Raw genomic sequence first — 27,247 nt, 5'->3', positions numbered from 1 at the left:
TATTCGTGGTCACCCCCGTCTTGTCAGTCTCCCTCGGAAACCCGAGTGAGGGACTATTCCGAAATTTTTGCCAGTGGAGATATCATCATAACACTTTTTCAATTAGAGCCCACATGTCCACTGGACTGGATACACGTTATGTGACTTAATTGCAGTGGTTGCCATTGCCTACTGCATCCTCATGCCGTTCATCATTGCTGATTCTTCCGCCTTTAGTCCAGCCCCTCCCCCCCCCCCTCCCACGGGCAAACGGACAACAGAGTGTCCTTAACGTCTGTCCGTCCCTTCCGCCCTCTTTATCAAGGCCGTTGGCTGATTGTGGGCGCCTCCGTATGCCGGAAACTTTTGATAGTGAATGCTGATTATTATTCTAAATTCAAGTGGTTACAAGGTTCGAACCCGTTACCGAGAACGTTTTGATTACTAATCAAAGACTCTACTCGTATACACGGGTGCAAGTAAATAATAAATAAATGCAGTTAATAATCGTCCAGGCGAAAATACACTGAAGAGCCAAGGAAACTGGTACACCTGCCTAATATCGTGTAGAGCCTACGCGAGCACGCAAAAGTACCGCAACACGAAGTGACATTGACTCGAATGATGCCTGAAGTAATGCTGGAGGGAACAAATTCATGAATACTGCTTGTCTGTCCGTAAATCCGTAAGATTACGAGAGGTGGAGAATTCTTCTGAACAGCAAGTTTCAAGGAATCCCAGATGTGCTCAATGAGGTTCATGTTTGGGGATTTTTGGTGGCCAGCGCAGATGTTTAAACTCATGGGAGTGTTTCAGGAGTCACTCTGTAGAAATTTTGGGCGTGTGGGTTGTCGTATGGTCCTGGTGGAACTGCCTAAGACCGACGGAATGTGTAACGGACAGGAATGGATACAGATGGTCAGACGTAATGCTTGCATACGTATCACCTGCCATAGTCGCATCTTGACATATCAGGAGTCCCATATCATTCCATACGCACAGGCTCTCACCATTCCAGGGTCTCCACCAGCCTGAACAGTCTACTGATGATATACAGTGTCCATGGATTCATGAGATTGTCTCCATACCCGTACACGTCCATCCGCTCGTTACAATTTGAAAGGAGACTCGTCCAACTAGGCGGCAGGTTTCCAGTGACCAACAGTCCATTGTCGGTGTTGAGGGGCCCAGGCGAGGCGTAAAGCTTTGTGCCGTTCAGTCATCAAAAGTACACGAGTGGGCGTTCGGCTGCGAAAGCCCATATCGGTGATGTTTCGTTGAATTGTTCACATTCTCACACTTGTTGATGGCAAGCATTGAAATCTGCAGCAATTTGCGTAAGAGTTGCACTTCTGTCATGCTGAACGATTCTCATCAGTCGTCATTGGTTCCGTGCTTGCAGGATCTCTTTCCGGCCACAGCGATGTCGGAGATTTGATTGTTTACCGTATTCCTGATATTCACGGTACACTCGTGAAATGGTCGTACTGGAAAATACTTACTTCATCACTGTCTCGCTGCGCGGGATTAGCCGAGTGGTCTGAGGCGCTTCAGTGATGGACTTTGCGGCTGGTCCCGGCGGAGGTTCGAGTCCTCCCTCGGGCATGGGTGTATATGTTTGTCCTTAGGATGATTTAGGTTAAGTAGAATGTAAGCTTAGGGACTGATGACCTTAGCAATTAAGTTCCATAAGATTTCACACACATTTGAACATTTTGAACATCGCTGCCTCGGAGATGCTGTGTCCCATCGTTCGTGAGCCGACTGTAGCACCACGTTCAAACTCACTTAAATCTCGATAGCCTGCCATTGTAGCAGTAATAACAGACCTAACAACTGCATCAAACACCTGTTGTACTACACAGGCGTTGGCGACCCCAACACCGAATTCTGCCTATTCACATATGTCTGTATTTGAGTACAAATGGCCTATACCAATTTCTATGGCCCGTCAGTGTATCATTTGCAGAATTTTGCGGTGCCCTGGCCATTAATAAACATAAGATAAATAGTGTGAATTGTTCACCAGCTTCACGTTGTTACTCGGAAAGTGTGCTCTTGCCTTGGCCAGAGCTCTGCCACGCTGTGATTTTGATACATCTTGAAGATCACTGCTCTGCTTTTCGTCTGTCCTACTGCCTTCGATTCACCAGTTACAATCCACTGAATATGGTCGAGCGGCGGAAAGAAAGACATTTATTTTTAAAAAAATCTGTAACTTGCTAAAACGTTATTTACAACAATGAGCAACGACTCTTGACGGAAACATTTTGGATGACGTCCATCTACACAAACTATTTTCGGCTCTGATAACATCACTTCATGGTTTACAGAGATGTGATACATTCCATTATAACCATTATAAAGTTTGCATCTGAATTTCTCCGTGTTTACAATACTACATATTCCTTCTAGGAAACTTTCGGATATTGGTAAGAAATCTAAATTCATTATTGATTTACTGTCTGCAATGAGAAATAGTTACTAGTTTGTGGAAATTTCTGTGTATATTTCGCAAGAAATTCCGAGAGCGAAAAAACATGAATTTTTATTTGGCTCTTTCAATCTGATTTCAGCAGTGAATTATCCTCCTCATGTGCTGCAACATAGCAGGACCCACTTAGAATATTTTTATGTAGAGAGTGCAGAGGTAGAAAGAATTAATAGTACACAGTTATTAATAAACTGACTGATCATGATGCACAATTAAAGGAAATAAACAGAGTAGTACCATTTAGCTCTGAATAATGTACATACAAAACAGTGTGGCCTATTAGTGAAAACATTATATAGTGTTTCAAGAACGAGTTGAAAGAAATAGTATGGGATAAGGTATGCATGAAAACAATTTTTGATGTGAACTTCAATATATTCCATAGTAAATTAATGTCATACCTGAAAGTAGCTTTCTTAGAGCTTTATTCTGAAAGTTCATTAAAGAAAAGTATGTCATGAGTAACTAACGAGATTAAAATACAAGGATAAGGGAAATTTATATGATGTCCAGAACATATTACTATATTTCATACCACAAAAATACTGCAATATTTTAAGAATAGTCTTCAAAATTTCATGAAATATTGAATGTGTGAGGTTAAATTTTAACCTGTGAGTTCATAAAATACTATGACTCCGGTTTTAGTGTCTTCAAACGCCCTCCTTTATATGAAATCTGAACCATAAGTGACAAAAAACGCAGTCTAATGGTCTTTGTTATAAATGCAACTGTTAGAAATGTTGTTATAAATGTAACTATCTTACAGAGCGACGGGAGTATTAAGGGGGAATTAACGTAAAATAACTCAAGATAACTGATATGATAATCTTTGCAACAGGGCCCATCTACATTAACTGTGGTGTATAGTTGGTATATATATTCTGCAGAAAATGATTGTAAAGTCTGTTATTCTTAATTATAAGTGCCTGCCCTTGTACCGTCCACGTGAACTTAGTTGACCGAAAACTTATAAAAGTCAACGAAAAGTAGCCCCATATCCTTATTAACGACCATAGTGTTAATTAGTGGCCGAAAAGCAAGAAGAAAAGCAACAGGCCGACCTATAAAACTTGTAACAACAACAACGCTGTACTATTGTACATATGATAATTTTTTTCTTCTGATTTTCGATAAATTAGTGTAAGCAATGTTTTGATTTCATTTCTTTTTCATTATGTTAAAGAAACTGTAAGCAACTTTCGATGTGAATATTAATATTTATGTCAAATTTCAAGCAATGCTACAACAGAATTGAAGTGTAACCCATGTTGAATCTATTGTAACATGTTTAAAGTTGTACTTGTGCGTCTGGTCCATATGTAGGCAATGTATTAGGATATGTGGAATGCATAACCTTTGGTGAATACCCTGTCTGTAGGGGAGCGGTAAAAGGTGGATGGCAGGCGAGCGCGGGAAAATGCACACGGGCCCTGCACGGCACAACGGGCTCAGCAGTAGTAGTCGGAGTTGGGCATCGGTCTGAGAAACACGCTCTGGATCGATGAGGCTCTCCTGGAAAACGTGATTTCTTTGAGCCTCGGATGTGCCGTTTCCGACGACTATACAGCATGGCTATATTCCATAGGCACTAAATGGAAAAGTATTGCGACGCTATGAAGAAGTAAAGTGCCGATACATCAAGAGCCATAGCTGTGCTTGTATGTGTGCTCTGCGCCTCGTCATCTCGCCGCCCGCCAACCGCCGCTTCGATACGAACAGGTTGAAACTTTTAGTACTGTATTCGTGTAGACCAGTGTTACTTTTGTTCCTGACTGTTCAATAACAACTTAACTTTTACCAGAACTGTCCTATTATTTAATTATCCTCATCACTAACCTAGACAGGGTCCTTTCCACATGTTGTGCAATCCGAGTGTCCCGAAATGAAGATTTAAGATTTATGTTAATAATACTTACCTGCAGACCTATCTGTGTTAGAATGATGTTTAAAGAACTTTGTTGTTAATGAATATATAGGTCTGGCAAAGTTGGAAGATAATGTTGAAATTGGTTTAGTAATGAAGTTTAATTAATCTGGGACAAAAATTATGGTAGTTAAATGAGCAAGAAATAAGCTAAAAAGAGTGGTAACTCACCTATTGGAAATCTTGAGTGCTTAATGAAGCCTTTAATCAATATTTTCAATACAGTGAACATAACAGTTTCAGGGTCTCCCCTCCCCACTTTTTTTTCTTTTCTATTCATTTGAATTCTGAAGTGAACTGAACTGATTTGACCAGCAAAGTTAAAGTCAATATAAAACCAAAATTTAATAGTGTTCTACCTTTTTCAAATTGACATTGTATGTGTGTTTCAAAAGTGCTATTTCTAGGATAACCTATGCCCGATTTTAATCAGATCAATAGACAGTACGAAGTTCGTAGTAAACATTATGGTGTATTGTTGTGTAATTTTGGCTTGTCCATATTGGTACAGAAAGTGAAATTATTAGTTCAGTAGATTTTCTGGTTCTAAAATTTACCATATTATGCAGTGCTATTACGTGTTTTTTATATGAACGTACATCAACTTGTACTGGGAAGAAACTCAGTTAATGCCTAATTAGGCTGGCGACCGTATTATTAACAATTAGGTAGCATCTGCTGTGTCGTTTCTTGTCCGTCCTAACGTGGAGTTGCACTTCAGACCTGCTTGACGTATCATTGTTGTTACTGAGTGGGTGGAAGTCTGATTTTGCCTCTATTCAGGTACACGCGGTCAGCATAAATACCAAAATCCTTTCTTATAAGGTGAAGCGCGTCAACTTACCATAATACAGGCTTCAGTAAGTATCGTGCGCAGTAGCGTAGTGTTAAATGGTTCAAATGGCTCTGAGCACTATGGGACTTAACAGCTGTGGTCATCAGTCCCCTAGAACTTAGAACTACTTAAACCAAACTAACCTAAGGACATCACACACATTCGTGCCCGAGGCAGGATTCGAACCTGCGACCGTAGCAGTCGCGCGGTTCCGGACTGCGCGCCTAGAACCGCGAGACCACCGCGGCCGGCAGCGTAGTGTTACAAACTGATTAGAAATTACATACTGATTCCACAAGTTCTAGTGAAAATGTGAACTCGAAGAAAGGCTTAGCACTGCTCACACGAAATACAGCTGCAAGGTATGTGTCTCGCGTAAATGAGTGACGTTTAACGACTGTAGAAATAACGTGCAAGACGAACGGGGACCTCAGAAAATAAGATTTTTGAACAGCCGCAATTGCATCAACTTTTATTTATTTACATTTTTCGCTTGTCCCGAGTATCTTCAGAAGTTTAGTAGTCGATGGTTAAGCGTTCAATGTTTCTAGGCGTGTACATGCCCGACGTCTGTCGCTTCTGAAGTATATCGCGTCTGAAGAGCGAAACATGTAAGTACAGGATAACTGTTGCGACTTATGGTTGCTACATAATTTTCTTTTAAATACGAGGTCCAACGTGATGAATATCATACAAAGGCACAGCAAGCAACCAAACATCTCACGATAATTCAGAACAACGTCGCTGCAATATGCCCGTTTCGTTTATCACATGACAAAGCGTCCTTGCCAAACGGACTGATACGTCCATGCAACAGCAGGCAACAAAGCAGTGTGCAATAGCCATGCGGGCCTCGCTGACTGATACTCTGCCCAGAGGAAAACGACTGATCGGCCAATCTCATAGTTTAGCGACTTGCTTTATTATTCGCTTTTATAATTCCTAAAGAGAAATAAAGCTACATTAACCGATGGATAAGAAATTATACGTTCTTCGAGGCATAAAAGATTTTGTCGGCACGTGCAGGAATACGTAGCGTGAAAGACGTCTAGAGCAAACGGCTTTCAGTACGCTTATATGGAAAGAAGTTAATAATGTGGATAATGAAAGTAAAAGATTATGGAACATTGTGAAACTGGAGTCAGGACAACCAGTTGGTGTACAAGATATTATTACTTCTACATTTAACGCGCAGTTGCGAGTATTTTTAACATATAATGTCTAAATGTAGCAGCAAAAATAGGATTAAGGACACAGGGCTTTTCTTCCGGCTCCATATTTTGTGACATTCAGCATCTTTATTTTCCATGCACTATTTTCTTTTGTAAATATTTTAACTGTTTCGTAGTTTACCACAGCCAACGACGAACTCTTCATAAAATATTTTCAATCGTTTTGAACGATTTAGTGCGTAATGATGTTCATAGAAAACATTGACTAACAAGGGAACCTCCCCATCGCACCCCCCTCAGATTTAGTTATAACTTGGCACAGTGGATAGGCCTTGATAAACCGAACACAGATCAATTGAGAAAATAGGAAGAAGTTGTGTGGGACTGTGAAAAAATAAGCAAAGTATACAAACTGAGTAGTCCATGGGCCACACAGGCAACATCAAGGAGCACGTGAAGTCAGGAGCGCCGTGGTCTCGTGGCAGCGTGAGCAGCTGCAGAAAGAGAGGTCAGGAGGTCCTTGGTTTAAGTCTTCCACAAGTGAAAATTTTACTGTCTTTATTTTTGCATTGTTATTAACTGTCCGTTCGTTCATTGACGTCTCTGTTCACTGTAATAAGTTTAGTGTCTGTGTTTTGCGACCGCATCGCAAAACCGTGCGATTAGTAGACGAAAGGACGTGCCTCTCCAATCGGAACCGAAAACATTTGATCGCAAGGTCATACGTCAACCGATTCCTCCACAGGAAAACACATCTGATATATTCTATACGACACTGGTGACGGCATGTGCGTCACATGACAGGAATATGTTGTCGACCGACCTAACTTGTACACTTGGCGAATGGGTAAAAAGATTCTTCTACCTTGCCCGATTTAAGTTTTCTTGTGGATGTGATAATCACTCCCAAAAAAGTGATGACAACATAAGAGTTTGTCACATAAACTGAAAATAAGAAATTAAAGTTTTCACTCGATGGAAGATTTGAACCAAGGACCTTTCGTTCTGCAACTGCTCACGTCACCACGAGGCCACGGCGCTCCTGCGGTCCCATTTCCTTGATGTTGCGTATCTTCCCATGTACTACTCAGTTTGTATATTTTGTTTATTTTTTCACAGTTGCACACAGCTTCTTCCTGTTTTCTCAATTGATCTGTGTTCAGTTTTTCAAGGCCTATCCACTGTGCCAACTTATAACTAAATCTGAGGGGGGTGCGATGGGGAGGTTCCCTTGTAAGAAAGTAATATTGTATATTTTCTAAACTGCTACTTCAGATTTATTAAACCCAATGCACATGTGAAGGAGACCAACTGTTTACCAGATATGTAAGACGTATTGGCTGAGATACTAGATCTATTCATTCCGCAAATTAAGTTTATTAACCACTATACAAATTATTACATCTTATATTTAAATTTTAGAACATGTATCATTACGTGTAAAATTGTGGAGTGTGATGATATAATTACGTAATCATTTATTGTCGCTGCATTTGCTTTGATAAAGTGGTGAAGTGTAAGCAATGTTATGATATAGGTAATTGAACAACAAGCCACAGCGCGCAACAGAATTAAGAGACCACTATTTCGAAAGCCCTTAATTTTCACTCACTTCGACTTTAGGTTAGAAATTTGTTTCAAAGGTGCGTACTGCATGTTTATAATGCCTGTCGCCCTCGGAATTCAGCCTCGGGCTCGACGACACTTCAAACACAAGGTGTCGACACTTGGAAAAAACGCAACGTCTCAGAAGTTTATGTGACGTGCATGGTGGGTAAATGACTATACATTGGCAAAAAAAAAAGAAAGAAAAAAGTCACCACAATTCCGTTGACTGTCACCGTGGTTAGGCCGTCACACTCCCTCACACCACCACATTACACAACTTCTTCTGACACCTTTGAAAAGTGTGTTTTGAATTACATCTGCTAATACTCTATTTTAATTATCTGATATTTTACATGCTAATTTTTGGTAGGCACCGTCAGTGCTAGTCAGAAGTAAATTGAAGTTGGAGTTCGACCAGCGTTCTTCTGACAAGGGAACCTCCCCATCGCACCCCCCTCAGATTTATTTATAAGTTGGCACAGTGGATAGGCCTTGAAAAACTGGACACAGATCAATCGAGAAAACTGGAAGAAGTTGTGTGGAACTATGAAAAAAATAAGCAAAATATACGAACTGGGTAGTCCATGTGCAACATAAGCGACATTAAGGAGGTGGTGACCTCAGGAGAGCCGTGGTCCCGTGGTTAGCGTGAGCAGCTCGGAAGGGAGAGGTCCTTGGTTCAAGTCTTCCATCTGGTGAAAATTTTACTTTCTTTATTCTCGCAAAATTATGATCCGTCCGTTCGTTCATTGACGTCTCTGTTCACTGTAATAAGTTTAGTGTCTGTGTTTTGCCACCGCACCGCAAAACCGTGCGACTAGTAGACGAAATGACGTGCCTCTCCAGTGGGCACCGAAAACATTTGCTCGTAAGATCATACGTCAACCGATTCCTCCACAGGACAACACGTCTGATATATTCTATATGACACTGGTGACGGCATGTGCGTCACCTGACAGGAATATGTTGTCGACCCATCTAACTTGTACACTTGGCGAATGGGTAAAAGGATTCTTCTACCTTGCCAATTTAGGTTTTCTTGTGGATGTGATAATCACACCCAAAAAAGTGATGAAAACATAAGAGTTTGTCACATGAACTGCAACAAATGATTGCAACAGTTTCACAGTCGCACAGTTTTCCCTGTGCTCTGTCAAAACATATGTTTCTAAAGTTTTCAAATTTTTCCGTGTGTAGACCGTCAAATCCTGCATGTGTCCAAGCAAATCTGAACATGTCCTGGAATTTTGGAGAGCGAAGTTGATTATGTTTGAGTGCCTTAACTTTGATAATAGTCTGAAAATAAAACATTTTTCAGACGAGGGAGGCTTGAACCAAAGACCTCTCGTTTCGCAGCTGCTCACGCTAACCACGGGACCACGGCGCTTGGGAGCCTGCAATGCCCTTGATGCTGCCTATCTTGCGCATGGACTACTCAGTTTGTATATTTTGCTTATTTTTTTCATAGTTCCACACAACTTCTTCCTGTTTTCTTGATTGATCTGTGTTCAGTTTTTCAAGGCCTATCCACTGTGCCAACTTGTAATTAATTCCGAGGGGGGTGCGATGGGGAGGTTCCCTTGTGAGTTCAACCTTCTAATGTTTCTAGTTTTTATATAAACTAGAATTTCACTGTAAGAAGTTAGGAGTGGGCAATTTCAACGCGGTTTGAATGCTAACTGAAGCTGGAGACCGACATAATTTGTGCTTTCAATTAAATCTGCTTATGTCCTAGTTTGTAATAATCGAAAATATACATGAGAGCTTTGTGTGGGCCACTTCATTGCTGGTTTGATGTTAACTGAAGCTGGAGCTTGACCAGCGATGTACTTTGTGTTATAGCGTGTAATGTTATTGTTTTTAAACGATTGCATTTTACATACCAATTTAGGTTGAACGCCTTCAGCACCAGTTCCTGTTAACTGAAGCCCATATTTGCCCAGACGTCTTACACTGGCTTGTGTTTGTTTCTTGAAGTGTTCTTATTAGTAGCGTTGTTAATGTTTCAACTAGAAGCTAGATATATTGTGTATATTTATGAGAGGGACGGGGCCTCAACCTCTGAAAGTGGATTTCTTTCTCTTTCGATGACCTTCTGGAAAATAAAGTTTTCGAAAATCTGTATATGTCTTTCAGCCCAGCACCACAGCTCCCCAAAGACCAGCTCCAGTACAGAAATGGTATGGGATGGCATTTCATTTCACAGCAGGACCACTTTGGTTGCCATCCTGGGGACACTTACAGGACAGTGATACGTCGACTACGTTTTGCACGTCGTTTTGTTACCCTTCATGCCAAGCTACAATGCGCTTACATTTCAGCAAGATAATGCCCTTCCGCACATGGCGAGAGTTTCTTCTGCTTGTCTTCATGCCTGCCAAACCTTACCCTGTCCAGCAACGTAGCCGAATCTCTCCTCAGTTGAGAATGTTTTGAGGATTAACAATTTAACTGCTCTCGACGTGTTAACGCGCACCTTTGTATCTGTCCATGTGTGCTTTGAACGTGTCTACGCGTAGACACGTTCATAGTACCAGGTAGAAGGACTGGTGGCTCGCGTAAACACGTTCAGAGCAGTTAAAGGGTTAAGGGCAGGGCCCTCGAACCAGCTCGGGATTTCGCGTATCTAACGCTCCAGTTGAACATAATTTATTACGATTACCCTGGGGAGTGTATCGCATAGCTCTGTGAATAATTACCACACTGAATAACTGCTTACTTCAGGGCCAGATCTAGACTAACGCGTTACTGACTAGCTCAGTTTGTGAATCTCTTTCTCTTGAATAAATCATCCAATTTTTCTGAATCTGTAATCATTTGTTCCTCTGTAAGTGTAGGTCACATTTAACGATTTACACCCCATTCCGGTAATTCCTTCGTGGTGCATCGTTTCTTATGTCTCAGACTGTATGTAGTGGCAGGTTTTCAGAGTGTTTATTCCCAGAGGTTTTTCATGCGATCAGTCTGCAAGGCGATTTACCACTTGGTTAATTTTATTTGATATTTCATTCCTTTCGCTATTTGGTGATGAAATCTCAATAACTAGATAATCTGTATGAAGTGCGGCTTTTACTTTTCTGTTGTAGATATGAATGAGGAGAAATTGATGAAAGCATTAAGTAGTGTTGGAATTGTCACAGCACTTAGAAGAACACCCTTCTTATATGTATCACATTTGCTTCATGTAAAATTTATCTTAAGTACAATAATCATTCCTGTGTGAAGTCACATTCCCAGAGCACCAGAGATTTTTTTTAGCTTTTCTAGCAATTTTGCTCCTCATATATTCCTCATATATAGGCTCCTTTAAAAGAAACCAATAATGCCATGCAGGATTGGATATAGTGTCGACGAAAATGTTGTTCTATCTCTCTTTTCCTGAAGTTGTCTTTTTATGGCTTTACTATAAACGGAAAACCGGAAAATCTAAATCTGGAAATTTTGGCGGTTGATATTAGAGGATAGCACTTTTTTCTGTATCTACTTAGATGTACTGTGGCTACCTCATCATCCAGAATTTCACACAGAGGAAATACGTCACACATTGTCTTTGTTTACGTTAAATCACAAAAAAATAACAGCAGACATCCATTCTCAAACACAAAAATCTTCTTAAGATACCTCATCACTTCCAGTAACTACATCTAATGGATTCAGCGAAGGAATTAATAATCATGTACACCATGAAACGCTAGGTTAAGATATAAGAAATAACAAAGCTAGGTAATTAATCGATTAAGTTTTTAAAATTTTTTTCTTGCACATTGGAACTATAACATATCAACGAATGCTTTCAGTGTGTCACAGATCTTCCCTGTGTTTAACATCTACTACCATAGAATGATAAAATATCTTTGCAACAAAACAGTGTAAGGAAATAGAATGTGAGGCGTGTGTATTATAATTACAGACAACAGTTACCAGTTACCATTTAATGTCATACAAATAAGTTGTGGATGCGAATGAGGGAGCCACAAAATCTGAATGTAAACAAAAATGTGTTAACCAAAAACAGTTCAGGGCACATGTTCTGTGAAATTTTTTTTTCTTATTTTGGTTCATACTAACATCCATGAAAATTTGTCGATGGAGTTATTTTCATGAAATTCAAGTGATTAAAAATATACGTTTACAATACATACTTGTGTTCACGTAACTGTCTGTCAGGCGCATATGAGATTTTATTTTAGTTGTGTATGACATATGTAGACAACAATAATTTTTGTACCGTACATTACGTATGTTAAACGAAAACGTTAAGCTTGAAATAAAACTACTATATTAGGTAACGTCATATTATATTACTATAAGAAAATGTAAAACGCCTTTGATGCCCAAGATTGTTCTAACAATTACCTTTTGACGATTACATGCAGAAAAATGTCGAAAACCAGTAAATAGCAAATAAACGTTAAAAGAAAATTAACACTGCGGTCTTGCCATCAGAATGTGACGCAAATATTTGAAGAAAATTAGCTTAAAGTTGAAAAGAATCCAATAGTTTACATTTGCGCATGACATTTTCGTTCAAACTACGTAATCTGTGCATTCCCTAAAATAAAACGACACCTGCACAAAAACTCACTCTCTTCGCGAGCTCTGGGCCCTGCCGATCTACATACTGCGACAGTTCGCATTGCTGTACCTTTACTACGACGCATGGCAACGTAATCCTCGTGCACTGTAAGACTGTGAAAAGTTCTCATAATGTGGCGTGTCGGTGATAATGTGCAACACCATTACATTTATCTCGGAAAGAGCAAATGAGAAAGCAAAAATCTCATTAAACTGTGTGCCTCGGGGGTAGAAATTCTAAACGCGCAAGAAGGAGAATAAACAAGGGGAGAGAATACATGACTGAAAGTACTTCCCGAAGTTTCATATCTTCAGAAAAACCAGTCAAAGGAGAACATACTACCGAAAACGTTGTCAGGCACGGGTACGTAATTTCAACATATTTAACACTGTCGGTGACAGAGTTATCGACGCTGTGTGATACACCACATTTTGTACCACTTCTTTATTTCATGTGAATTTCTTGTGTCACTTATTTGCTTTGGTTGATCTTTTTTTTTCTATGAGACTATCTTACTTTCGCTACTATGCGGAGAAAATGTTGATTTCGTAGATATGTTTTCAAGGAATTACTGACAGTAGAGACAGATGCAGGCTCGCTAACTGTAGCCTACGAATTATGCGAGACACACACTGCTCTACCGACCGTCAGAACGAGATAGGTAAAGCAATATAACATATTAACTACTCGAAAGGAGAAAAGGGGAGCATGTTTCCAGAGGCATCCCAGTGCTGCAAAGAAAGATCGACGTCACATGGAGTGAGTTTAATGCGGCTATATTGGATAATGGTGCTGGTCCCGAAACAGAAACTACTTAAAAGAACAGGAAAAGAAAGCGTGTGTAAATCAGCGAGGAATTACGGTGGAATGTGGTGGTGTTCTTCATTGCAACATGGCCCATTGACAATGACTCCACGCAGGAAAAAAATCATGAGGAAAGTGGAAAACGACAAACTGTGGCGATGGCAGCCAGGAAGTCAGGTTGTGCTTGCAACATCATCTCATGTGCATGTACGGATAGCGGTCCATAACACAGGTACTGTTGCCCGGAGAAATTAGTCGACCACCTTCAAGTACAGCAGCAGACGACCAGTATATTGCGCGACGCGATGGGTGTAATTGCAGCCACTTTAACAGCACAGCAACGCACAGGGTGTTACGCTCCGCAGTGAGAAGCCGAATAAATATTGGTCGTCCCTTTGTCGGACGATCGTTCCGTTATGTTGTCTTGTGATGTGTTCAGTTGACACAAGCACATCCGCGGCACCTCTTGCGATGGTGCCAGGAGCAAAGGGACAGGACGAAGGGGATTAGGGTCGTATGCTCTTCCCATATGAAAGCAGGTTCTGTCTGACTACTGATTCTTGACGTACCCTCTTATCGCGAGAGCTGGGAAGACATGTACCCAGGAGCATTGTCGAAAGTAATCGATTTGGTATGCAGAAGTTATGGTGTACCGAGGCTTATGTTGAGGGTGTACCGGCCTCAGTATCTCTGAACACGATAGACATCTACGTTATCGTGACACTGTACTCCTTCCCTATGTGAAGATATTTTGGACGACGATGCGCGACAGCAGCGAACTGCGCAACCGGCAGTGCCCTTGGAACGAGGAGCTATTTAGCGAATGGAAGGCCTGCCGTTCCCCGACTTAAATCCTATCAAGAACATATAGGATATGTTGAGGAGGGTTATTATAGCACGCATCAGCCGTCACTAAGCAGCTGTCAACCACGCTGGTGGAGAAATGGAACGCCCTACCACAAGAACACCTTACCAATCTTGTGGCCAGAACGTAGTAGAACGTGCATTGGCGTTGTGGTTGACAAGCAGCCTCTTTGACCGACGAGTAAGAAATGCAGTCGCTCAGGGATGGAGGGCAGGGCAATAAGGAAGAGCGAACAAGGAAGCAAGACAGCTGGCTGTGTAGGAACACGGAAAGTCACCGCGTATGTCTGTCATATAGCACCTGCTGTCCTGTCCTCTGCCCGCCCCCACCTGCCCCACCTTGCTTCTACCACACTCTTTCTCTAACTCTGGGCTGCGCGCAAAGCAAGGCGACTTCCGATTTGGTTCCATGTGGAAATGACGAGAGCGGCTAGCAGGAATAGCAACCGATTCAAGAAGACACAGTCGCTATCAGTGGCTTACGTGAACCTTCTTGCGAGTGAACGGTTCTGTGGACACGAAAGCGCAGTAAAGGCCGTTCAGGATTGTTTCCTTCTGGCTGTATTGAATCAATGTTCAGACGGCGCTGTCCTGAAGACATTTTTAGCGTGTCAATAAGGCTCAGTTGCTTCGTAGTGGTACTGACCCCCATTATCTCTCATTGCAAGTGGTAGGAGTCTGTCCTAGAATAGAAAGTCACGTTGTATCTTGATTTAATTGCAGTGGTATTTAGCATACGTTCCTGGCCAAGAGAAGTCTACAGCACCAAGGATTTCGTGACGGGCCTCATAAAACCAAACAGAAAAATGATAACTCAAAAAAGAAAAGTTACTTCAGTTTCTAGATGGCTAAGAGTAACTGGTTCTCTCCTGCACTTAGTACTGGCAGGTGATATTAAAATTTTATTAATCGATTACTGTATGTATTTTAGTGAAAGATTTGATTTGTTACGTAAGTCATCATATACTTATATACCTCTGAATATTGTCAAAGCTTATTTCAATTTTAAACTCATCGTTTTATTCGTGTTGATTTTAGAAAAAGAAGTTACTGTCATTCATAATAACTGAAATTTAAAAATATGAATAAATCCTTTTTTGTTATCAGTCTACTGACTGGTTTCACGAGGCCTGTCACGAATTCCTCTCAAGTGACTACATTTTCATCTCAGAGCAGCACCTGCACCCGACTTCCTTAATTATTTGCTGTATGTATTCCAGTTTCTGTCCTCCTCCACAAGTTTTACCCTCTACATCTCCCTCTAGTATCACGAAAGTTATCCCCTTACACCTTAACAGATGTATCATTCTGCCCCTTCTTCTTTCTCGTTTCTTTCATATATTCCCTTCCTCTCCAATTCTGAGCAGAACCTCCACATTCTTACCTTATTAATCAAATTAATTTACAACTTTCTGCTGTAGCACCATATCTCAGAGCATTAAATTCTCTTCTGTTCTGATTTTCCCAGAGACCATGTCTCCCTGCCGTACAATGCTCTGCTCCAAACGTACTTTCTCAGACCTATGTTTGATACTAGCAGACTTCTGTTGTTCAAAGATGCCTTCTTCACCAGTGGTCGTCTGCTTTTGATGTCCTCCTTGCTCCGTCAATCAAAGGCTATTTTGCTGCCTAGGTCGCAGAATTCCTTAACTTCATTTACATCACTATCCCCAACTCCAATGTTTAGTTAATCGCGCTTCTTATTTCTGCTGCTTCTCATTACTTCTGTCTTTCTTCGATTTTCTCTCAATCCATAGTCTGTATTCATTAGACTGTGCATTCCATTCAACACATGCTGCAGTTCTTCTTCACTTTCAATGCGGGTAGCAATCTCATCAGCTAATTTTATCATTGATAACCTTTCACCCGGAATTTTAATCCTACTGTTGAACGCCTCTTTATTTCCCTGATTTCTTCTTCGATATATAGATTGAACATTAGGGGTGAGAGACTACATCCCTGACTTACACATTTTTTAATGCGAGTAGTTCGTTCTTGATCTTTCAGTGTTATTGTTCCTTCTTGGTTATTGTACATACTGTACATTACCCGCCTTTCCCTCCTATAGCTTACCCCTGTTTCCTGTCAGAATTTCGAACAACTTGCACCATTTAACATCGTCGAAGGCTTTTTCCAGGTCGAGAGATGCTATGAATGTGTCTTGGTTTCCTTCAGTCTTGCTTCCATTATCAACGGCAACATCAGAATTGCTCCTCTCGTGCCTTCACCTTTCCTAAAGCCAAACTGATCGTCATCTAATACATCATCAATTTTCTTTCCTTTCTGCTGTATATTATTCTTGTCAGCAACTTTGATGCATGAGTTGTTAATCTGGACTGTGCGATAATTGTCTCACTTGTAGGCTCTTGCAATCTTCGAAATTATTTGTATGATGTTTTTTTTCCGGAAGTCTTATGGTATATAGAAAGCCTCATACGTTCTACACACCCCCAACGCCTTAAGAGATATGCTATCATTTTGTCCCTTCTTCTTGTCAGTGTTTTCCATAGGTTCCTTTCCTCACAGATTCTGCGGAGAACCTCCTCGTTTCTCACATAATCAGTCCACCTGATTTTCAATATCCTTCTGTAGCACTACATCTCAAATGCTTCGATACTGTTCTTTTGACGTTTCTCACACACCAAGTTTCACTACATTACAATGCCCTGCTACAAACGTACGTTCTCAGAAATTACTTCCTCAAGCTAGGATCTACGTTTGATAGTAGCTGACTTCTTTTCGCCAGGAATGCCCTTTCCGCCAGCCCTAGTCCGCTTTTTACGTCTTTGTTGCTCCTACCATCACTGGTTAATTGGATGCCTAAGTAGCACAATTCTAAAAGTTCCTGAGTTTTCTTTTCCGTTCTCCCTTACATATTCTTGTCATCAACTCGGGTGCATGAGGTGTAAAGCTGATGGTGAGATAATTCTCGCACTTATTAGCTCTTGCTATCTTCGGAATTGTGTTGATGATATTTTTCGAAGGTCTGATGATTTATCAACAGTATCATATATTCTACACATAAACGTGAATGGTCGTTTTTCTGCCACTTACCCCCTCCCCCCTCCCCACCACGATTTTAGAAATTACGGTATAATGTTATGTATCCCGCCTGCCTTATTAGATTTTAAGTCTTCCAAAGCTCTTTTAAATTCTGATTCTAGCACTGGGTCCTTCATCTCTTTTAAATAGACTCCTGTTTCTTCTTCTATTACGTCATCAGATATGTATTCCCCCTCGCAGAGGCCTTTAATGTACTCTTCCCTCCTATCAGCTCTCTTATCTGCATTGAACAGTGGAATTCCCATTGAACTCTTCATGTTGCCGCCCTTGCTTTCAATTTCACTAAAGATTGTTTTGACTTTTCTAGATGCTGAGTCCATTCTCCCGATAATCATTTGTTTTTCTCTTTCTTCACAGTTTTCATGCAGCCATTTCGCCTTAGCTTCCCTGGACTTCCTATTTATTTCGTTCTTAAGTGAAATGTTCAAAAAATGGATTTGAGTACTATGGGACATAACTTCTGAGGTTATCAGTCCCCAAGAACTTAGAACTACTTAAACCTAACTAACCTAAGGATATCACACACATCCATGCCCGAGGCAGGATTCGAACCTGCGCGACCGTAGTGGTCGCGCTGTTCCAGACTGTAGCGCCTAGAACCGCTCGGCCACCCAGGCCGGCTAAGTAACATGTATTTCTGTATTCCTGATTTTACCTGAACTCTTTTTTACTTCCTTCTTCGTCGATCAGTTGAAGTATTTCATCTGTTACCCTCGGCTTCTTAGCAGTTGTCTTACTCCTACTTACGGTTTTCTGTACAACTTCTGTGACTGGTCTCTTTAGTGATGTCCATTCCTCATCAACTGTCCTGTCTGCTGAGGTACTCGTTATCGGAGTGTCTGTAGCCTCAGAGAAGCTCAGACGTATGTAATGGGCTGAGAAAGGGAATTAATACCATCAGTAATAATCAGATGAGCCGCTCGGAGTGGCCGCGCTATTTGAGGCGGCAAGTGACGGATTGCGCAGCCCCTCTCGCTGGAGGTTCGAGTCCTCCCTCGGGCATGGGTGTGTGTGTGTGTGTTGTTCTTAGCATAACTTAGTTTAAGTAGTGTTTACACTACCTCAGCAGTTCGATCCCTTAGCAATTCACACACACACACACACACACACACACACACACACACACACACGCACGCACACACACACACACACACACACACATACACACACACACAAACACACACACACACAATAATGAGATGTAGATTGTTATTTAAGATTAGAGCTGCACCATTCCACTTTTGATTTCCTGAAGTAATAGGCGCATCAAGTTAAAGGAATTGCTTGTTATTTAAGATTAGAGCTGCACCATTCCACTTTTGATTTCCTGAAGTAATAGGCGCATCAAGTTAAAGGAATTGCTTAACGTTAATCTACTCGTTTCTTAGTACTTCCATACCATACTTTTTTGCGCACTGGTTTTTTCTGACTAGTCCCTTAAACTTCAGCCAATTCTTCATATTTACTAAATTGTTATCTGAGTCCACATTTGCTCCTGGGTACGCCTTACAATCCAATATCTGATTTCGAAATCTGTACCTGGCCATGTTGTCGTCTAACTAAAATCTTCCCCTATCTCTCAGCCGTTGCACATTATATCTCCTCCTCTTGTGATTCTTGAACAGAGTATTCGCTATTACTAGCTGAAATTTATTACAGAACTCAAATAGACTTTCTCGTCTCTCATTTCTACTGCCAAGCCTATTTCTGCATTAAGTCTTTCTTTTATTGCTTCCCTTATAACTGCATTCCATTCCCACATGACTATTAGATGTTCATCTCTATTTACGCACTGAAATATTCATTTGGTATCCACGTATACTTTCTCCTGTCTCTTCTCCTTCGGCTTCCGACGTCGGCACTTTGATCAGCACTGTTGTTATCGGCGTTGGCTTGCAGTCGATTCTGATGAGAAAAGCCCTGGTTTCGCATTCGCAACGAATTCTACTCCCGTTATACCGTTTTCTGCTACTGTTGACATTACTCTTTACTCATCTCAACATCAGTCCTGGTTTTCGTACCATTTCACTTCCTGACTCTAACTGGATTAAAGCTTAGTACGTCCCTTTCAGACTTTCTAGCTTCCCTACCAAGTTCTAACTTCTCACATTCCACGCCCCGACTCATAGAACGCTATTCTTTCATTATCTATTGAATCTTTTTGTCATGGTCACCTCCCCCTCGGCAGTCCACTGCTGGAGATCCGAATGGGGGACTATTTCGGAATGTTTTGCCAGTGGAGAGACCATCATGTCACTTTTTCATTCACAGAGCACATGGTCTGTAGATACACAACATGTGTCTTTATGCTGTGGTTTCCATTGCCTTCTGCATCCTCATGTCGTTGATAATTGCTGATTCTTCCGACTTTAGGGTCATATGTGTGAAATCTTATGGGACTCAACTGCTAAGGTCATCAGTCCCTAAGCTTACACACTACGTAACCTAAATTATCCTAAGGACAAACACACACACCCATGCCCGAGGGAGGACTCGAACCTCCGCCGGGACCAGCCGCACAGTCCATGACTGTAGCGCCTCAGTCCGCTCGGCTAATACCGCGCGACTTAGTTTCCCACCCCAAGGACAAGCGAGTGGTCTGAACTTGTATACTTCCTTCCGCTCTCTTTGACATGAGGATGACTTCTTAGGCCGGAAGCTTTCGGCTGCCGTCCCAGACGAGATTTGTTCCGTTTTAAGCGGTGGAGGAGTTCGTGGACGTTCTATTACTAATTAAAGACGCTACCCCTAGACCACAAGCATCCGTCCAAATTGTATATGGAGCACGTAACTGAAAATAGTGTCATTGACATTATGTAATGAAACAGTTTTTTGTGTGAAAGGTACAGCCCTCGAATTTTTACTACGATTAAATGCAATGTAATTTTGAAAGCTTCATTTCGAAGTTCTTAATTTTGCTGTTTGGGTATTAAGAAGGGTCTCTTTGAGACAAGTTAAAATTCTGGACTGGTCTCCTTTTATTGCAATAAACTGTTAAAAGTGTAACTTGTTGCCACGCGGGATTAGTCAAGGGGTCTAAGGCGCTGCAGTCATTGACTGTGCGGCTGGTCCCGGTCGAGGCTCGAGTCCTCCCTCGGGCATGCGTGTGTGTGTTTGTCCTTAGGATAATTTAGGTTAAGTAGTGTGTAAGATTAAGGACTGATGACCTTAGCAATTAAGTCCTATAAGTTTTCACACACATTTGAACATTTTTTTGTAACTTGTCCAGAATGATTCCCTCAAATTCTACACCTTATTCGATGCTGTGTTTTATTCTGGTACCCATGTTCTACTTGTTGTTGTCATCTTCAATCCAAATACTGGTTTCACGCACCTTTGCATGCTGCTCTGTCCTGTGCAAGCCACGTCATCTCCGAGTAACTACTGCAACCCAAATCCTTCCGAATCTCGTTACCGCTTTCAGCTCTTGATCTCCCTTGACGAATTTTACTCCTCACATTTCCCTCCATTACTAAATCGGTGATGCCTTGATACCTCAATATGTGTTCTATCGGCTGATCGCTTCTTTTAGTCGGGGTGTATCACAAATTTCTTTTCTCTCTAATTCTATTAAGTACCTTCTCATAGTTACGTGATCTACTATTTTCAACGTGTCTTAACTGTTTATCATCCATGTTTCACTTCCATATACGGATACACTCCATACGAATACTCTCAGAAAATACTTCCTGACAAGTAAGTCTCTATTAGATGTCAACAAATTTCTCTTCTTCAGAAACGTTTGTCTTGTCATTGACAGTCTACATTTTACATCGTCTCATCTTCGTCTATCATCTGTTATTTTGCTGCCCATATAGCTAAACACATGTACTACTTTAAGTGTCTTTTTCATAACGTAATTCCTTCAGCATCACCTGCCTTAATTCGACAACATTCCACAGCTCTCGCTTTCCTTTTGTTGATGTTCATCACATATCAATCTTTAAACACACTGTCCTTTCTCTTCAACTGCTCTTCCATTTTTTTTTCTGTCTCTGGAAGAATAACAGTGTCATCGGCAACAGTGAAAACTTTAATTGCTTCTCCCTTAATACATATTTGCTATTTATCTTTTCTTTCTTTTACTACTTGCTCAATATAGAGTTTCAATAAAATCGGGGATGGGCCACACCCTATCTCACTCCCTTCACAACGACTGGTTCCCTTTCATGCCCTCTATTTTCATAACTGCCGTTGGTTTGTATACAAGTTGTAAATAACCTTTCACACCCTGTATTTTACCACTGCTACCTTCAGAATGTCAAAGAGAGTATTCCAGTCAGCGTTGTCAAAAGCATTTTTATTTTCCCTTGTGATATTTGCTTCTCATTTTTTTGACAGTTGTATTGCTCTTTGCCAGTTTTATTTGCTGCATTTTTATGTTTTCTCCTTCCATTAGTTAATTTTAATATATCTTTTGTCACCGAAGGATTTCTACCATGCTTTAACTTTTTACCTATTTGATCCTCACCTGCGTTGATTGTTTCATCTCTCAAAGCTATCCATTCGTCTTCTACTGTATTCCTTTTCCCCTGTTCTAGTCAAGCGTTCCCTAATGCTCCCTCTTCCCTCTATAACGCTCTACAATCTATGGTTCTCTCAATTTATCCAGGTCCCGTCTGCTTCATTCACTACCTTTTTGCAGTTTCTTTAGTTTTAATCTACAGTTCATAACCAGTTTCCGAAATCCCTGTCCCACAAGTACATAATCAGTCTCAAATATTCCTGTGTCTCCACGTCTCTTTCATGTATACAGTCTTCCTTCATGATTCATAAACCACGTGACAGCGATGATTAAATAGTCCTCATAAAATTATAAGTTACTAAATCATTAAGCAAACATTAAGAACCGCCACGAAGACAAAATATGACCATAACTTTAACAAAGGAACTCTAGTTAAGACACAACAGAAAATGTGTACCAACATAAACAAAGCCCAAGCTTGTAAAGCCGAAGGTTAACCACGAACGGTGGAACCGACTGAGAAAATGAATACTTAACTTCGAACCAAAACGTAGCTCCGTTTGCAGCCCCACGTCGAGTAGGCCACAAAAATGTGAACGAAGCAATCGCTACCGAAGAGGAACACACGAGCTCAAGCGAAGTCCACCGCCTGCAAGCGAAACTTATAATCTAAAGGGCAGCTCTACGCTTCGATTGCCCACTGCCTCAACTCACTGAAACACAGACCACACCCGACACAACTAGGCAGGAAACTTTTTATTAACTTTAACATCTAAGATAGACCACTAAGTTAACTCTATAAAATCGAGGCTAAACAACAACTAATTTCAGTAGCAAGTCCTTCAAGTGAAACAGTACTTGATAAACACTAAGAGTGGGAAATGAACTGGCTCACGAGAACCGACACTGACTAGAACTTAGGGACACACAACTGCAAATACATCGATATTACACGGAAGCAGAGCACACGCTTAGTAAGAGGCCTCAGATGAAATCAAACATACACAACATCACACGTCTAGCAACGTCTTACTGCACCAAGAAGAATCACAATGACAGTTAACTAAGCGGTCTTAGTAAATAGCGTACTTACCTTGGTATCTTGATAATGGGGCGATTTTGTGAAGTTGTAAAAGCATCGCTTAGCAAGACCATAACAGCGTGACCTTCCAAGGGAGCGGACACGTCTACAGCTCACGAGGTTGCCGAAGAATTCACAGCGCCGGCCAACTCCCGCCGACTCTAGTGCAACCACGTGACAACCGCCGCCCGGCCTCAGACACGCCGTCTTCGCTTCTGTCCGTGAACCAATCGCCGACTCGCGCACCGCGGCATAACATTCTCAAACCGTTGTGTCCTCACCCCTAATCGCGGTCGGCACACCCTTATATCTCCAGCCGGCCAAAGCCCAAAGACAACCCTCTGCACTAGGAAATCGATCTTACTCATGTCAGAGATACAACTGACGCCAGTCCCGCCATGGCTCATTGTTCATCACAGTACGATAGTTTTTGAGTGGTTCAAGCGTTTTCCAAGACGACAGATAAGGCGTTCAAGATGAGTCACGCAAGGTACGCCTTTCAACATCAATCCGGAAAACGTGGGAAAAGTAGGTAATGTGATTCGATAAGGCCGTCGGTAGACTGTTCTGAAACTGTAGTTACTCACAAAGACTGCTTAAGGCAAATTATATAAGTGCGAATCTCGTGCAAAAAATTCTCACGATCGAACAAAAAGAAGTTCGTGAAAATGTTTGTACCGACACTTTGAATGCAACTGAAAATGATCCTAGTTTCTTGGAAAGAGTGATAACGTATGGCTCAGTTGTGATCCAGAAACTAACCGCCATTACATGCACTGAGAGCGGAAAAAACTCGAATGAGGAAATCGAGATTCAAAGCGAAAATGATAATTTCTATATTATCATACCAAGAGTGGAAAAAGTTCGAATGAGGAAATCGAGTGAGGAAATCGAGATTCAAATCGAAAATGATAAGAAACTATCATTCTCTCTTTGAATCCCGATTTCCTCATTCGAGCTTTTTCCGCTCTCGGTGCATGCATATATATATATAAAGAAATTATCATTTCCGCTTTGAATCTCCATTTCCTCATTCGAGGACGCAATTATGACCCAGTAACTAACCGCCAATACATGCACTGAGAGCGGAAAAAGCTCGAATATATATATTCACTGAATTCCTGAATGTCGTACTGTTAATCAACGTTACAACCTTGAGGTTCTTGCTCAACTTTTTGAGAAAATTTGAAAAAAAAGAAGATCCAAATTATGGAGGAACTAATCACGGGGTTCTGCGTCAAGACAAAGCATTGGCTCACACCGCATTGTCTGTTGAGACGTTTCTAGCGAAGTTTAGCTTCCCAATCTTAGGCCGCCCTCCTTTTCTCGCCAGACCAAATTCCATGTGACTTTTATACCTGCTCGATGATCAAATCTGCATCAAAACGAAAAAGATTTCAAACCGTTGAAGCAGTGAAAGGGAAAGCGACACGTGTCTTCAAGGAGCTCATAGAGGAAGTCTTCCCGGACTGTGCCCAACATCGAACATTCGCATTTAGAGTTGTAGTAATAGGGGAGGGGAGTATGTTGAGCGTCGCAATACATATGGCTCTGAGCACCATGGGACTTAACTTCTCAGGTCATCAGTACCCTAGAGCTTAGAACTTAAACATAACTAACCTAACGACATCACACACATCCATGCTCGAGGCAGGAGTCGAAGCTGCGACCGTAGCGGCCGCGCGGTTCCAGACTGTAGCGCCTAGAACCGCTCGGCCACCGCGGCCGGCGACAATACGTAAGGATATATGTTTGTAACAGTTTTACAGCAGTAGCCCGACTATTTTATAGCCATAACTCATAAAAGGAAATCATTGATTTTGGTGAAATAAGCAATACATATACGGAAGAAAAATTGTATTTTGCTGTGGCAGGCCCATTTTGAGGACCTATTTATTTGAAAGGAAACATGGTCTGTTCGACCTCAAGCGAGAATTGCTTTTTAAACAGCGCAAGTAAATTAAGCCACTGTTATTCGGAACGGAAGCATGTTTCTCGCGCCGCGGTGTATGTTCTTTCACTGTAGCCATTGTCTGGGTTGCGGGGAGCCCGGCTCGGGAAAGACAAGGCCAGGAGGTCGGGCAGGATGTGCTGGCGTGCCGTGTAATTCCGCGACTGGCGGCGGCGGCGGCGGCGGCAGCGGCGGGGGGCAGCTGGCTTTTCTTAGGTCGGCCGACGGTTGCGGCGGCGGCGCGCTTTCAGGAAATTGCTTTCACGGCTTGAGGCTGTCGACCGGGATGGGCCGGGGATTGCAATGAGACAAACACCGGCCCCGCAGGGAGCGGCTCGGCCCGCCCCCGCTCTGCCGCCACCGCCACCGCCTCCTACGCCCCCGCCTTACTGGCTGTCGCGGCCGCAGAGATGCGCGCACCACTTTCCCTGCCCGCGGCCGAGTATTTCCCTTGCGAGCTCGCGGCGCCGCGCGCTGTCACACTGCTAACAAGGAGCCCGCCATCAACACGAACACGCCCTCGCAGAAATGGAACGTCGGGGCGAAATTATGAGCTGAACGGCGGCGCTCTTGGAGGTAGTTGTTACGCAGATAAATGTCTAGCAGGTATCAAACCGCCTCTCAGAACTTCATCCACTTCTGTAATCAGGGTCGCTAATCCAAACTGGTGACGTCAAACGAGATACGAAACTGCTGACCGTTAAATTTACATATCCGCCTCTGTAGTCTCTGTAGCCAGAGGTACACTACTTCGAATCCCGGAAGTGGCTGAAATTTCCAGTGCTATTATTTGGCTGGAATGGGAAGGAATAATAGTGGCGTAATGTTTGTGTTGTGTACATACAGGGTGTTTCAAAAATGACCGGTATATTTGAAACGGCAATAAAAACTAAACGAGCAGCGATAGAAATACACCGTTCGTTGCAATATGCTTGGGACAACAGTACATTTTCAGGCGGACAAACTTTCGAAATTACAGTAGTTACAATTTTCAACAACAGATGGCGCTGCAAGTGATGTGAAAGATATACACTCCTGGAAATTGAAATAAGAACACCGTGAATTCATTGTCCCAGGAAGGGGAAACTTTATTGACACATTCCTGGGGTCAGATACATCACATGATCACACTGACAGAACCACAGGCACATAGACACAGGCAACAGAGCATGCACAATGTCGGCACTAGTACAGTGTATATCCACCTTTCGAAGCAATGCAGGCTGCTATTCTCCCATGGAGACGATCGTAGAGATGCTGGATGTAGTCCTGTGGAACGGCTTGCCATGCCATTTCCACCTGGCGCCTCAGTTGGACCAGCGTTCGTGCTGGACGTGCAGACCGCGTGAGACGACGCCTCATCCAGTCCCCAACATGCTCAATGGGGGACAGATCCGGAGATCTTGCTGGCCAGGGTAGTTGACTTACACCTTCTAGAGCACGCTGGGTGGCACGGGATACATGCGGACGTGCATTGTCCTGTTGGAACAGCAAGTTCCCTTGCCGGTCTAGGAATGGTAGAACGATGGGTTCGATGACGGTTTGGATGTACCGTGCACTATTCAGTGTCCCCTCGACGATCACCAGTGGTGTACGGCCAGTGTAGGAGATCGCTCCCCACACCATGATGCCGGGTGTTGGCCCTGTGTGCCTCGGTCGTATGCAGTCCTGATTGTGGCGCTCACCTGCACGGCGCCAAACACGCATACGACCATCATTGGCACCAAGGCAGAAGCGACTCTCATCGCTGAAGACGACACGTCTCCATTCGTCCCTCCATTCACGCCTGTCGCGACACCACTGGAGGCGGGCTGCACGATGTTGGGGCGTGAGCGGAAGACGGCCTAACGGTGTGCGGGACCGTAGCCCAGCTTCATGGAGACGGTTGCGAATGGTCCTCGCCGATAACCCAGGAGCAACAGTGTCCCTTATTTGCTGGGAAGTGGCGGTGCGGTCCCCTACGGCACTGCGTAGGATCCTACAGTCTTGGCGTGCATCCGTGCGTCGCTGCGGTCCGGTCCCAGGTCGACGGGCGCGTGCACCTTCCGCCGACCACTGGCGACAACATCGATGTACTGTGGAGACCTTACGCCCCACGTGTTGAGCAATTAGGCGGTACGTCCACCCGGCCTCCCGCATGCCCACTATACGCCCTCGCTCAAAGTCCGTCAACTGCACATGCGGTTCACGTCCACGCTGTCGCGGCATGCTACCAGTGTTAAAGACTGCGATGGAGCTCCGTATGCCACGGCAAACTGGCTGACACTGACGGCGGCGGTGCACAAATGCTGCGCAGCTAGCGCCATTCGACGGCCAACACCGCGGTTCCTGGTGTGTCCGCTGTGCCGTGCGTGTGATCATTGCTTGTACAGCCCTCTCGCAGTGTCCGGAGCAAGTATGGTGGGTCTGACACACTGGTGTCAATGTG

The sequence above is a fragment of the Schistocerca piceifrons genome, chromosome 7 (genome assembly GCF_021461385.2).
Source record: "Schistocerca piceifrons isolate TAMUIC-IGC-003096 chromosome 7, iqSchPice1.1, whole genome shotgun sequence".
Classification (NCBI taxonomy): domain Eukaryota; kingdom Metazoa; phylum Arthropoda; class Insecta; order Orthoptera; family Acrididae; genus Schistocerca; species Schistocerca piceifrons.
Note: the sequence above shows the minus strand (reverse complement) of the source record.